Source organism: Typopeltis vanoorti, chromosome 16, assembly GCF_054136105.1.
Source record: "Typopeltis vanoorti isolate ZY-2024b chromosome 16, IOZ_Tvanoo_1.0, whole genome shotgun sequence".
In the NCBI taxonomy this organism is placed as follows: domain Eukaryota; kingdom Metazoa; phylum Arthropoda; class Arachnida; order Uropygi; family Thelyphonidae; genus Typopeltis; species Typopeltis vanoorti.
In genome coordinates, this window is record NC_143564.1 from 5,568,218 (window position 1) to 5,581,877 (window position 13,660).

The window sequence follows — 13,660 nt, forward strand, 5'->3', positions numbered from 1 at the left end:
TGCGCCCCATACAAAATAATCCATGGGGTTAAGGTCTGGGGAGTTTGGAGGCCAAACATTTGGACTGGTGAAGTCGTAGAAATTTTCAGACAACCATTTTTGACTTTTCCCAGAGGTGTGGCAAGGGGCCGAATCCTGCTGCCATACATACGGCCTACCATTGGCTACCCTTGTTATCCAGGGCTTGACTACAGTTAGCAACTCCACGAACAAAGCCCGAATTCCAATGCCAGGGTTCTTCAACACCTGTTCCTGCAGATTTGCGAGGAATTCTGCTGTACGAACGCAATCAGATCGTCTGCTAGGGATCTTTCTTCTTGCTACATCCTCGTAGTCACCATTGCAAGTCTCTAGTTCATGCCTGATTGTTTTTACTGTATTCAGGGAGCATTGGGCAGCAGTCGTAATATCCTTATTTTGATGGCGGGCACGAATCATCATGATACAAGTTATTCTCTTCCATGATTCAGGTGGGTTCCAGCTATCCATCCTTTCTGACATCTTGTATATGAATGAAGAAGGGTCCAAACTTTTAAATGAAGAGAAGTGTGTGTTAATACATGTAACTTACGGAAAAATATAATTAATTATAAATATGTCAAATTTATCCCGAACACCCTGTATATTCATCAATTCCCCTGTATTTCAGGATAGCACAGAACATCAACAGTTCTTCATCATGTAGTGTTTATCGTTACTATGGTTACTGATTTCGTTCATTCGTTTAAATAGCAGACAAATTTCACTTGCGTAAGCAGAATGTTTTTCTCTCTCTGGTAAGTGCAGGAATAGCTTGCTAAGTTCCAATTATTGTCTCTTTTCAATGGATTAGAAAACAAAATTTTCTAAATGCACACATTAGGTTAGTAACCTTTGTCGAGTGTAATTATCATAAAGTAAAAGAAAGTGTCAAATTCAACACTGTTCTGAGTACCGTTTGTGTAAGTTGTCGGCTGAGCAGTTGTCACAGGCTCGTGCGCAGTTCTCGCTCTGGACTATTTGTGAGTCATATTCGCTGCTTTCCAAGTGCCTGCGACTGTTGGTTATTTAAAGTATTACAGAACTAAATACAAGTATGGTCTAATAGCGCGAAATACGGATGGCACCATGCTACTGACGTCCTTCAGACATCAGAGAACGAACAGTAGGATTTATACTGAGACCTAAGCGATGTTATTCAGTTAGAAATATTTTGCAGGCCTTTATCTTGAAAGATGACAGGAAAAAGAGAAACCGTCTATTCTTAGTTTGTTGATAGTTATCTATTATAACGTGTTCATTTGAATAACACTCTATTAATCGTGAACCATCGTAGCTCGGTCAAATAATAAATTGACCTAAACGTTCAGTTAACTCGTCGGCTATTAAGGTCACACAGTTTCCCCGTAGAAACTGAGGCTTCTCATCCCACAAAACAAGCCTTTCAGAAGAATCCACGCGCTTAATAGATATGATACACTGGATTTAGCCGAAGCTGTACTTCAATGATCATGGAAACTTCCAATGTGACGCATTTTTGACTCAAGCTTAGTTGACTACGTGCCATCTAATCATTAATATAAACAATTTTAATGGTAATTCATGCTCTTTTAATTCTAGTTTAGAAAGACCTTGAAAGCAAAAATAAAATAATTAGCCTCAATAATTCACTTTTCCAACTTAAAGAGTTTTGCTTTCAATATCTCTTTCCGAAATCTGCTGAAGTCTGTGAAAATTCATTTGCTTCGATTACCCAAACCTGAGTTATCCTTTGTTCACGACTATGAATAACTGCACATCCATTATTTGAAATCAGAAGCACTCTCATCAATATCAGGGGAAAAGATCAGGCTTACACTTAAAATATATAGCTCTCTGTGTATGGTTTCTTATTTAGTTAATTCTCGAATTAAATGAATCATAATTCATTTAAGATTAAAGTGTATAAATCTAGCTACAACTCTTTTTAAGAAATCAAAAACTTTAATTTAGGGATTCAGTTAGCATCCCTTCAGCTATATTATTTGAAGGAAACCAATACAAAGTGTTTAATTTCTAGTAACACAGGCCAAGCCTGCTAATTCTTTCTCGGTCGAGAATTTCAGCTATTCCTTCTTGTAGTTTTCTAAATTTCCGTTGCTAACTAACATCCCGAACATTCAATGTGATAACGAGTTTTGTTCGTCGGTTCACCATTGCCTGCAGCTCCGAGTAACGCTGTGAGAGTAGTTTCCTTCCGGGCAGGGCTCCATCTGTGCAAGGTCTGCCCGTAAACAGGGCCGTTATTGCACTGGCGTAATGTTTAACGCTGCTGCTCTGCACAATATATTGACCAGCAGATGGGGCTCTTATATCATCGATCTCCTCGTTTATGTCGGAAAATTCAACGACTGTTCTGGGATCATTCTCTTCATTGGGACGTATGACCGCGTCGGGGGACTTTTCCAACTACAAAAAGCTATCAAGGTTCTCCCTCTCTTCCGTTTTCTTGACAAGTTACACCTTTTGATAGATCTGCTGTTAATTTAAATTTTAATCATAACCTTTGAAGTGCATATTTTTCATTGATGAATTTCGCAAGCAGAAAATAAAATGACTTTATTAATGTCATCAATGGTACTTTTTTGAACACAATTTGCGAGAAACGAAATACAAATTTGTAGTTATAGGAAGGAACGCAGTCACTTTTGATGAAATGAATTTCGAGTCTAGTGTGGTATAAAGGGATTTTGTGCCTGAAGAATCGGCCAAATTATTTGTAGGACGAGTTGCTATATATGGGGAAGAAGTCAGAGTTATCGTATCCACTGAAGTAAAGTTTGAACACGTGGTGTTTTGCGAATAATGATATTCGTTTGATATCAATAGGCAGCGTTTATTATTAATAGGCTGCAGTGGTTAATGAGCATATAAACCACAGTTACAGATGCCATTCGGGATTGGATGATTTTCACCGCCCTGTTGGCTGAAGAATGAAAGTAGCTGAAACCACGTTTAATATGTTGAATTAAAGATCTAAACATGGAGAAAACAGTAATAATGGAATTATCACAGTAAATGTTTTTTTTTTTTTTTTTTGCGTCAACTCATACGTTGTGTATTTGTTAACACCTAATCTGAGTCGAGTGTGTAAACTGGAACTGGCTCGAATGCTGGGATTATAAAATATGATTATATATAACTAATATGTCCTACATTAGATCATCTAAAATATAAACCATCTTAATAAGATGCTCTTCTCTAGCGGACTACCCCTTCTTTTTCCTCTCCAAAAGAATATGCGACAGCAACATTACATAGCGGTCACGTAAAGCGAAGGTAAAAAAAACTTTCGGAATAGATGACGAGCACTACGCCTTTTCCAGTCGACTCATATCGAAATCGCTCTGAGATGCATTGAAATGTCCGAGGTCTGTTTTTGTTGCTATTCCTTGAATATTATATTGTGCTGACGTCAATATGCTTAATAATTGTATTATCCGAGCTTCTTTGTACCGTCCCTTGATAAAGGTTGCTGTAACGATTCATAAATTTTAATGAAGTCATAAACTTGGACAGAAACAACACACTCTAAAATTATCTTAAGTACGCAATAAAAACGCATTGCTGGCTAAAGCTATAAAATGGATCACGGGACAAGCCTGCCTGCATCATCATTAATAGGGAACAAGGGTAAATCACAAAAAAAGGAACCGACCCTTGTTTGCTCTATCTTGATATTCAAAATTTCTAAACAGCATTCATTTCATTATGCAAGATTTTCCAATTAGAAATGTTGCAATTTGCTTTAAATGTGCACCGAATACTTTACTGCACAATTCCACGCCGAGATTATTTCTCTGATTTCTATCCCCTCCCCTGGAAAGATGCCAAAATTAATCCTTTGCAGAATTAAAACAACCCGAATGAGAATATTTGAACTGAAACTATTTTAGTGAGTAATTTTGTAGAAAACAACAACCAAACATTGCGTATCGAATCTAACTGCTAACATAAAATGTCCTAACATTTTCCGCGATTACGTAAATTAATTTCTGAATACTTTTAATATCCTTCACTTCTTGTTTCGGCTGCTGTGAACGCGAGGACGGAATTAAGGGCGTTCTTCGCTGATATAATAGATGATGTTTTACACTGACGACAAATCAAAAAACACTTTTTTTGTAGGGTTCATTTTGATATTTTACTTCTGCAAGGCCATCATCTTCAATAATATGACCAGTTCTTTTTTTCTTTTAATCTTTGATTCACTTCTGTAAATTAGGCAAGCAACTGCACACGCCCGACACTATCGCATTTATTGATGTAATTTGGAAATGTAGAATTTTCTTCGAACAACAAAAAAAGAAATGCATTTCGTAAAAAATAGCATCGAAGAAAAGCAGTTCACTGAAAGGAGGTTTCATCAAAATGGTGGCTGATTGACCTGTAATTTTTTCCGCAGCTTTTTTAAATCACTAAAGGCGTCAATTGCGAAAATATACATTGATTAATTGCCAATTATTATTTTAAAGATATTGTGCTCTTTTTATCTAATTCAAAAAGTACTCACTTTGCTATTAATATTTAACAATACAGGTTGTCGTATTTTGTCTGTTTCGTCCCCGTGCAAAGGGGGAGAAAAAGAAAAGGAAAATAAAGGGATGGACGAAATGAGTAGTTTGATTCCTTTGTATTTTACATGAATTTAAGTTTTCTGAATTATTAAGGATTTATCAGAAAACTTGCAAACAAAAGTGCAATCACCAATACATGTAAATAACAGTAGTGTGAAGCACATGACTATTTTGATATCATAAACTTTGACTCCCATACAGGGGCTAATCCAAAACCAATCACCGTGAATTGTTCATAATGGGCTGTACTAATTTACTCCAAGGCATTTTAGTTCCGACAATCTGCTTCGTCATAATCCTTAACCCCTCACCAAGAGATAAGAGTAGAGCATCAGTGGTTCAAAACTGGAAGAGGCATATTTTCTTGAGAAACAAAAAAACACCGAATAATTAATGCTGTCCATCCGTATCATCCCTTTAGCCTGCTGAGATAATTCTATCGCATGGCTATAAATGTAAACAAGAAAAAATATCTTTCGTAAAAAATATAAAAAACCTTTCATGATTCGTTTGTTGCATTCTTGTGTTAAATGCTGCAAATGATTGTGAAATGTTGCACATTGATATTTCCTATTATCTCCTGGAAAGTAATTAAATAAAAAAATGACATTTCTTTATTTTACATAATAAGAGAAAGTAATAAGATTTCATAAAAATAAAACAGCTGAAATTGGTAAGACTTATGACTATCAATTATTTCTTCATTGGGGTTTTCAGACATCTGCAGAAAGCGGTGAAGATGATTTTTCGATCAAGATTTTTTCACTCATTAAATCTTCTCTGAACAATTTCCATGACCACAATTACCATCAATATGAAGCTAAAGTATTTCAAGACATACGGGGGTTACGCACAGTATCGCCAATAAGTAGCACGTGCAATGGTAAAATCTGTGCTCGTACTGGCATCTTTAACGTTAAACAATCAATAATAATAATAACGGTTTCGGTTAATTATAGAAAGGAATTCACAAAATGGATGCCGAATTGTGTTTGGGATGAAATGTCTTTCTGTGAATAATCACGGACTTCATTTGATCAGTTACAACCTGAAATTTCTGAATTACAGCCTTCGATTACCAATAAGAAGAAATGTGTTAAACAACCCGAACAATCAGTGTGGGTTGTTGTTGAAAGTTAATACTCTGCATTTGCTAAACCAGCTTTGCAGGACTCTTCTGTTGCAACTGAAATGCGATTGTTGTTGGAGAATACTTCGTGAGGGTATCGAGAATGTTTCGCAATATTCTCCAGCAGCGACTTATTTCGAGCTTAGTGCTGAAGCATGTTCATGTTAGCATAGAATAAATAAAGGAGCCCTTAATAAACTTTGCTGAAATGAGGGAAAATTTTGTTCCTCCAAAAAACCTTTATTTCTGTCGATATCGTTGGTTTATTTAACTAGAAAATAACCTTTGTTGTTCTGTGTGTGCGCGCGCTGTTATAAATCACAAAGGCTACCACAGTAGCGGCACGAAGTACTTGGAGAGCTTATTTTGAATAAACCAATAACAGCGAGAGATTACTTTTGACGAGAATACTTTAGGAATCAAATTTCTCTGAGAGCATTAAATTGGATCGAACTTGTGAGAACTCAAAAAGTAACGGTGAAGTGAGGTCAAGAAATAAGTCAATGCGCAGTTATTAGCGTAGCCAGCAAATTTGATGAAATAAAAATTAAAAGTATGCTGACTTTACACCAGTGGCGGCCGGTGAAAATTTTAAGTGGGGGTGCTGCATATACAAAAAATAAATAAATAAATAAATAAATAAAATAAAGAACTTTTTTTTTCCTAATCAGTAAAGAATTTATTAATAAATAAATACATATTAAAAATTGCTTTATTAAAATTATTTCATCCTCACCACGAACAAACACCAATAATAAAAGTTTCGTATCAATAGCAATGACCAGCGCAAACGAATATCGGCGGTAGATCGCAGTGCATTTGTTTCGTGTAACGATAATTGAAAAATATAATTCTTTTCACGTTTTCAACAGTGACACTCGTCATAATCCAGCCTCGTATCTATAATAAATAAATAATTGTATGTTATTTTAACAAAATAAAATAAGATTTACAAAAAATAGTTCACCAGGCACACGTACCAATAATAAACTTTTCATATCTCACAGAAATAAGGCGCGTAAGCTTACTAAAAATACACTGCTTTTTGAACAGTTACAGTTGGAATGACGTAACGTGCAATGACAACAGCAAACGAATATCGGCGTTAGATCGCAGTGCATTTGTTTCGTGTAATGATAATTGAGAAAATATCATTCTTTTCATATTTTCAACTGTGACTCGTCGTAATTCAGCCTTGCATCTATAATAAATAAATAATTCTATGTTATTTTAACAAAATAAAATAAGATTTACAAAAAATAGTTCACCACGAACACGCACCAATAATACACGTTTCATATCTCAGAGAAATAACGTGCGGAAGAATGTGATACACTGCCCAAGCGGTATTGTACGTAATGATGTAACGTGCAATGACAAGCGCAAACGAATATCGGCGTTATTAGATCGCAGTGTATTTGTTTCGTAATCTAAAGTTAATCGAACAATTCCAATTATTAACTATTCAATCAATGTCAAAACATAGCTGTAACCTTTAACATGTTGTAAACATTGTTATTATTTAAAAACACAAACAAAATTTCATATTTTTCATTTTTTCCTTGGGGGTGCTGCAGTGTCGCAGTGTTTATGTACGGGCCGCCACTGCTTTATACGTCCACTTAAGGAGATAAATGTTTGCAAATATGCTTTAAAATGTGGCAAGACCCGTTACTAAGACAACTACTAGTTGCTCGAACGTGCTCAAAATATCATCAGTTGTTTATTTAGAATTCGAATGCAGATATTAAGCACATGGGGAGACAAAATGGAATTTCTCTTCCGTTCACACACACACACACACACACACACACACACACACACACACACACACACACACACACACACACACACACACACACACACACACACACACACACACACACACACACACACACACACACACACACACACACACACACAAATATATATAATATCATAAATTATATGAAATACTTGTAAGGGTTAGAAAGGCAAAAGGAAACCCCTTCAATTTTTATTCCCTAACATTGCTATCTCATAAACCGATTGAATGTTTTTACCCTATAATCGGCATGGAAAGATATCATGTATATCGTAACAGAATTCGACCCACCGTCCTCCACATCACCATCATATGGAAGTGGATTGAAGTACATACATTTCTTCACTAGTCACTTCTAACGAGATGCATACCACATAATGTAAGATAAGGACCTTGCAGAGGGGTTCACAATTCTTTCTGTTATGAAAAAAGCGATTCTGTGCATACAAATGTGAAGTGATATACGAAAGCTCCTTCGAGAAATCGATGCCACTCATTTTGGATCGTTTGTCTTCCTTTATTTGTTATTGTAATTTATCGTTTCTTGTTCTTCGCAATAAACACGGTTATTCGAATAGGCATAGTTGAGTAACTGGATTTCTCTCTTCATTTTGGACATCTTTCCTAGAATGTTCATTAGGAAGTCCACCGCATCAAGCGTGTTTTCGTGTTGTGACATTTGCTTGGTAGTGTCCATTAACTAGCCATTACTTTCTCTCGATGTGACGTCCATAAAGTACAGAAATCAATTATTCTCCCCGCTACTATATCTCGTTATAAACTGGGAACTGATAGTATGGACGTGCGTCGACCACGTGATGCTATCTGGTGGTGGTAGGAGGAAACAAGCATGCAAAATGCCCTTTTACTTGCATTTAATTTTTAAACTCACTCCTTCCGATCTGTGATAGAATCATCCTTCATACACGGCGAAAGAAACGTTTCCTTTTGGTTTGCAAAAAGAAAACAGCCCACTTGAAATTGAACCCACGAAAAATTAAAATAAATAAGACAATGGACTGCTGTGTACAGGAATGATTGCATAGAGCAAGATACTGTGTCCCAGGTTTCAAATAAATGGGCAGGTAATGACGTTATGTAAGGGTAACTGTGGACTCAAGGGGATGTTGAAATGCATATGCGCGGTTGTCCGAAATGTCAGAAATAAAGGAGAGGATTTCTTGGTATTGGTCAGCTCGACCTAGCCAAACATTATTGGCATCTAGGAGAGCTGGTTCTCAAAGAATGATGTGGTTACCGGGATAGAATGTAATGGATATTGAATTTTCAGAGAAGATAGAGAAATTAGGGCAGGAGGAGGAGTATTATTATTGACAGCTGAAGAACTTCGATCAACAAAACTGGACGTTAAGGAAGATTTTGTAGATTTGATGGAAATGGTTGATTTGAAGCCCTCAGGTGTGAGATAGAGGCCAGCAGGACAGGTTGCTTCTATAGTCTTGGGGATCCAATGAGTTCAGGTAGAGCAGTTTTCCTGGGAGACTTCAACTATGGTGATGCCGATTGGAAGGAGAAAAGGACACATGGCAAAATGGGAATGGATTTTATACAACAACTAAGGGATAATTACCTGAACTGCAGGTAATCAGTAGACTGAAAAATATCCATGTGAATATAGCAGTTGGCCTGGACAGAATATCGCTATGAGAACGTGCAAGTGAACAGGCAATGCGACTGTCGAAGTTTAATCTAAGTATCAGCTCTGGCAAGGTTCGGAGGGAGTGGAAAGTGGCTCCATGAAAGAAGAAGCAAATTACAGACCAATCAGTATCTCTGGTGTGGTGGTTAAAGTATTAGGAAAGTTGAATAAAGAAAAATTCGGAAATGGGCGGATGGAAACATGATAGTCTATAGGGGGAAGCATGGATTTTGAAAAGGTAGATCTTTAGTAATATTAAAGTGACATTAGAATTAGATGCTGGCCTGATTGGCCGAATGGTTAGCGTGTCCGCTCTCTTGCCAAGAGGCTGCGGGTTCGAATCCCGCCGTTGGCATGGATGTTTGTGATTGTCCTACAAACTTTGTGTGGAAACGGAATCTGCGACCCTACTATGTATTCTAGCAGAAGACATCATTGCCAAAACAATATGAGGTACAGCAGTGACCATACGGCGTCTATACACGTCAAATATGAATTTTTTTTTAAATTTCATTGGATAAACGAAATGGCTACCTTACGATACTGCTGGACTTTGCAAAGGCATTTGACAGAATTCTGCATGGAGAACTATTACATATGTTTGAGCAGATGGAAATGGATATGAAACTGGTGGCATAAACAGAAGATGGTGTATGATGGAGTGGAATCAAGGCGAATGAGTGTAAGGAATGGAGTACGCCAGGACTCTGTACTAGAACCACTACTCTTTAAGTTGTATATTAATGATACCACGGAAAATGTTAAGTGGGATATTCAGTTGTTTACCTATAATGCAAAAATAAGGAGAGTGAAATAGTTTGTAAAGGTGAGGTAGATATCTTACAACATAATTTAAATAAATTGGCAGTTTGAGCAAAGGACAATGGTCGTCAATTGAATATAAAATGTAAGGTAATGCACTTTGAGATGAAAAGATTACGCACGTCGTATCATATTAATGGTATTAGTTTACAGGAAATTGATGAGCCCTAGTGATCTGGGGGATGATGGAGAGATTTAAAATTAATGACAAATTGTTAGAGTTGGCAAATAATTCAGAGGATTAATTATTGCTGAAAATCACATTGCCAAGTAAATATATGGAGGTTTATATTCCTCTTTATAAGTTAAGGATTCCGCCGCATATTGATTACTGGGTACATATTTAGTCATCTGCATGTCTTAGGGATCAGGAGACAGTTTAGAGGATTCAGAGACGAGTGGTCAAGCTGGTGACAGGTCTGAGGAATGTTCCCTATGAGGAGAGATTGAGGTGTGTGGGTTGCAGTGATTAACAGACAGTCTTAGGAGAGGGGATACGATAAAAACTTATAATTACTAAATAGATTCTATAAGATTGGGACAAAATAATGTTTTCAATACGGGGACTAGGGGGTAAACAAGGCGTCCCACTTGGGAGTTGTGTAAGAGCGTGGTTATAAAGGGTGTGCAAAGTAGATTGCTTATCTGGAGAGTGGTGAATGAGTGGAATGGATTGCCAGAAGTGGTTTTAATTTTTCCAAAATTAAATAAGTTTAATAAAATCTGTTAATGAATATCGCGGAACTTCAGCGATTAGTCCTCTGACGCTATGGAGTACCTATATAAATAATAGTTTTTGCAAATATGAAAATATTTGCATATATGGAACGAAAGCAGGTGATGAAAGTCTGTGATATGTTAAGACGTATTCCTATAGCTGATGGTAAAACGTCAATATTACATACGAAGCACTCCAATTGGTACACTGATCTATATATCCATATTCATTACTGCTCTATTAAAGAGGTGGTTAACTGGCCCGCTAGTAGTTTCGAACAGCTGGTGTTCATTAGAACAGAGAGAAACCAAGATTATATCAGTGGTTCATATTATTCCTTGTGCAATTCATTTGCGATAAGTTCTAGATCGGAGTTCAAGTCTTAAGTTAAGCAAGACCGAGATAATCCATGAGAAGAAGGGCTTTAAATTTTGCCAGTTTTCCAATGCTTTCAAACTACTGGATATTCAATACCTTTTCATTAAAAATATTGTCTTTAATTGCTTGCTGCCCTCTTACGAAGGTTGTGTGGTTAGAATCTATTCTCAACTCGCTGTATTTGCGTCTCTCAACACTTCTGAGCTATCAGTATGGCTGATACTCGATCAATCGCGTGGTTTCTGACGATTCGGTAATGGCCAATAGAGACTCGAAGTCCGTGTTAAATTATACTGATGTTATCTGAGTAGCTCTCTGCTCACTAAGATATTTGTTCAAGCTTCAGAATCAGTACATGTTATCAGTAAAACTCTTAAATAATGAGACAAGGCGCACATGCATGTTTCGATCAGCTTGCAATTAGGACATTGGAAGATTTTAGTTTCTTATCAAGAATGGAGATTTTATAACCATTACGTAATTAGAGTATAACTGGATAAGATTTCATCGCATTTAAACCCACTAGAATCAAACACGTGATTAAAAATTCAGGCTTGTGCTGTTATTAAAATTAAGAAGTCTCTTATCTGTGAGTGGAATCAGCAATTGTTGTTGAAAGTTGAATCTTGTTAATTATGAAAGCAATTCCAGCACAATATAATAATTGTCGTCATACGTCACACGTGGGAGTTAGCTTCAATCGTCAGTTTATTGGAAGAGACTTCGTTGCGTGTATTACAACAAGGAGACTTTTTAGCAATTATTACAGAGAGATTAAAATTTATATTCTGATAATGTCGGCTCTGCTCTAATTTAATTTCCAATGAAGTTTAAATTTCCTATTACATACTTTTGGGATTCATATTTCCAAATTTAAGGACAAATGTAAAATGATTATTTTACTTATTATTAATAAAAGAAATACTTTTGGGATAATTGCATTCCTATCAGAAACTTCCCTGCTGGAGTAGTTTCTTAAATATAAATCCTCCTCTATTGAAGGATGATTTCTGAAGAGCAAGAGTACTCCTAATATGTCTTAGAATCTTGCAGCAGGCTTCGGAACTCCGTCAATAGTGAGGTGGATATACAACTGACAAAATGAACATGGAAAGGGGTGGAAGCCTTTATTACATCACGGATTCATAATGTTTATTAAATTCATGTCTCTTTAGGTAACATTAGGCATTTGTGTTTCATTATGGAAAAAGGGCATGTTTTATGGTCAACTTTCTCCCCTTGCAAATGCGAATTTCATTTAAATTCTCAAAAAAATTCCTGCAGTTTTTATGAAAACTACGATAATAAGTCAAGGAAGAAAGCCCAAAAAAATAGGAAAAGAACTATTGATTAAAAAATATTCGATCTATTTTTCAAGTATAATGATGTATGCCTATATATGAGCACGTGTGTGCGTATGTGTTTATAATATTCTCGAAATATTCTATGCTGAAAATTTGTGTAAAACCATTTTAAAGGAGAAATAGAAACGCATTTAAAAGTGCATTATTAAAAAGATTACTTTTAACCAAATTACTTTTCATTGATGAAATTTCCGTCAGTGAGTATGAAACGATCGAACCTATAGCAGAAGTTATAAGTAATGCTAACCAAAGCTCTAGGAAAGGACGGATATCCTGAAGCGATGAAGACAGGTCTGTAGGGTATTACGTATGCTATGCAGCAGGGAAAATACTTATCAAAATGCAAAAAGTCAGTGATATTTGATTTTCTACAATTCAGTCAGCAACGGAGAAAACTTCATTAATTTTGAAGAATAAATTTAAGTTTCTATTTAAAAATACCAGTTATTGAAAATAAAACGCGTACGCTTACTATTGCAAAATCAAAAACGAAACCTAACTAATACTAAAACTGGGTTTGCGTTTTAGTTATGATTATTTAATTTGTCAGTCGGATGGTTAAGAGACTCACTCCAGAAGAGTGAATATTATGAAGATGATCGTATCGATTTAGTCCAGAGTTCTTGTTCAGACACCGAAATTGAATCTGTATAAGTTTAATAAAATAATTCGCGATGAAATAGAAAGAAATGAAAGCTAGCCTCCGTTCGCCTCCTTATTGTAATTTGTAATTAATAAATTTGCTTTGTCCAGCAGTCAGCGCATAACCTTCCACCTCCCCTAACTGAAATCAAACCCAAGTGTGTATCGCTGCAACAAAATAGAAACAGTAATCAATCATCTCAGTTTGTGTCGTGTAGCACTTTTAGAGAAGTGGTCGGTGGAAATAAAGGGGATATCTAAAATGCGTTCATGAGTGACACAGCACGGCTCCCCATACACCTTCATTCATGGACATGTCTTTAAACGAAATATTATTCTGCTCCCACTGCAATGGCCATAATACTGCTGTATCACTTACTCCGTTACTAAGGAAATCTGTATCCATGGAAACAATAATATATTTAGTATAGCTGGTCGCAGATAGAGTGAGATTGCTACAGTAGTAATGTTAAATAAGCAGACATGAACTGTGCTTAGAAGTGACTCTTGGATCATCTCAATGCTCTAATAGAGAGTTCTCTTCCATG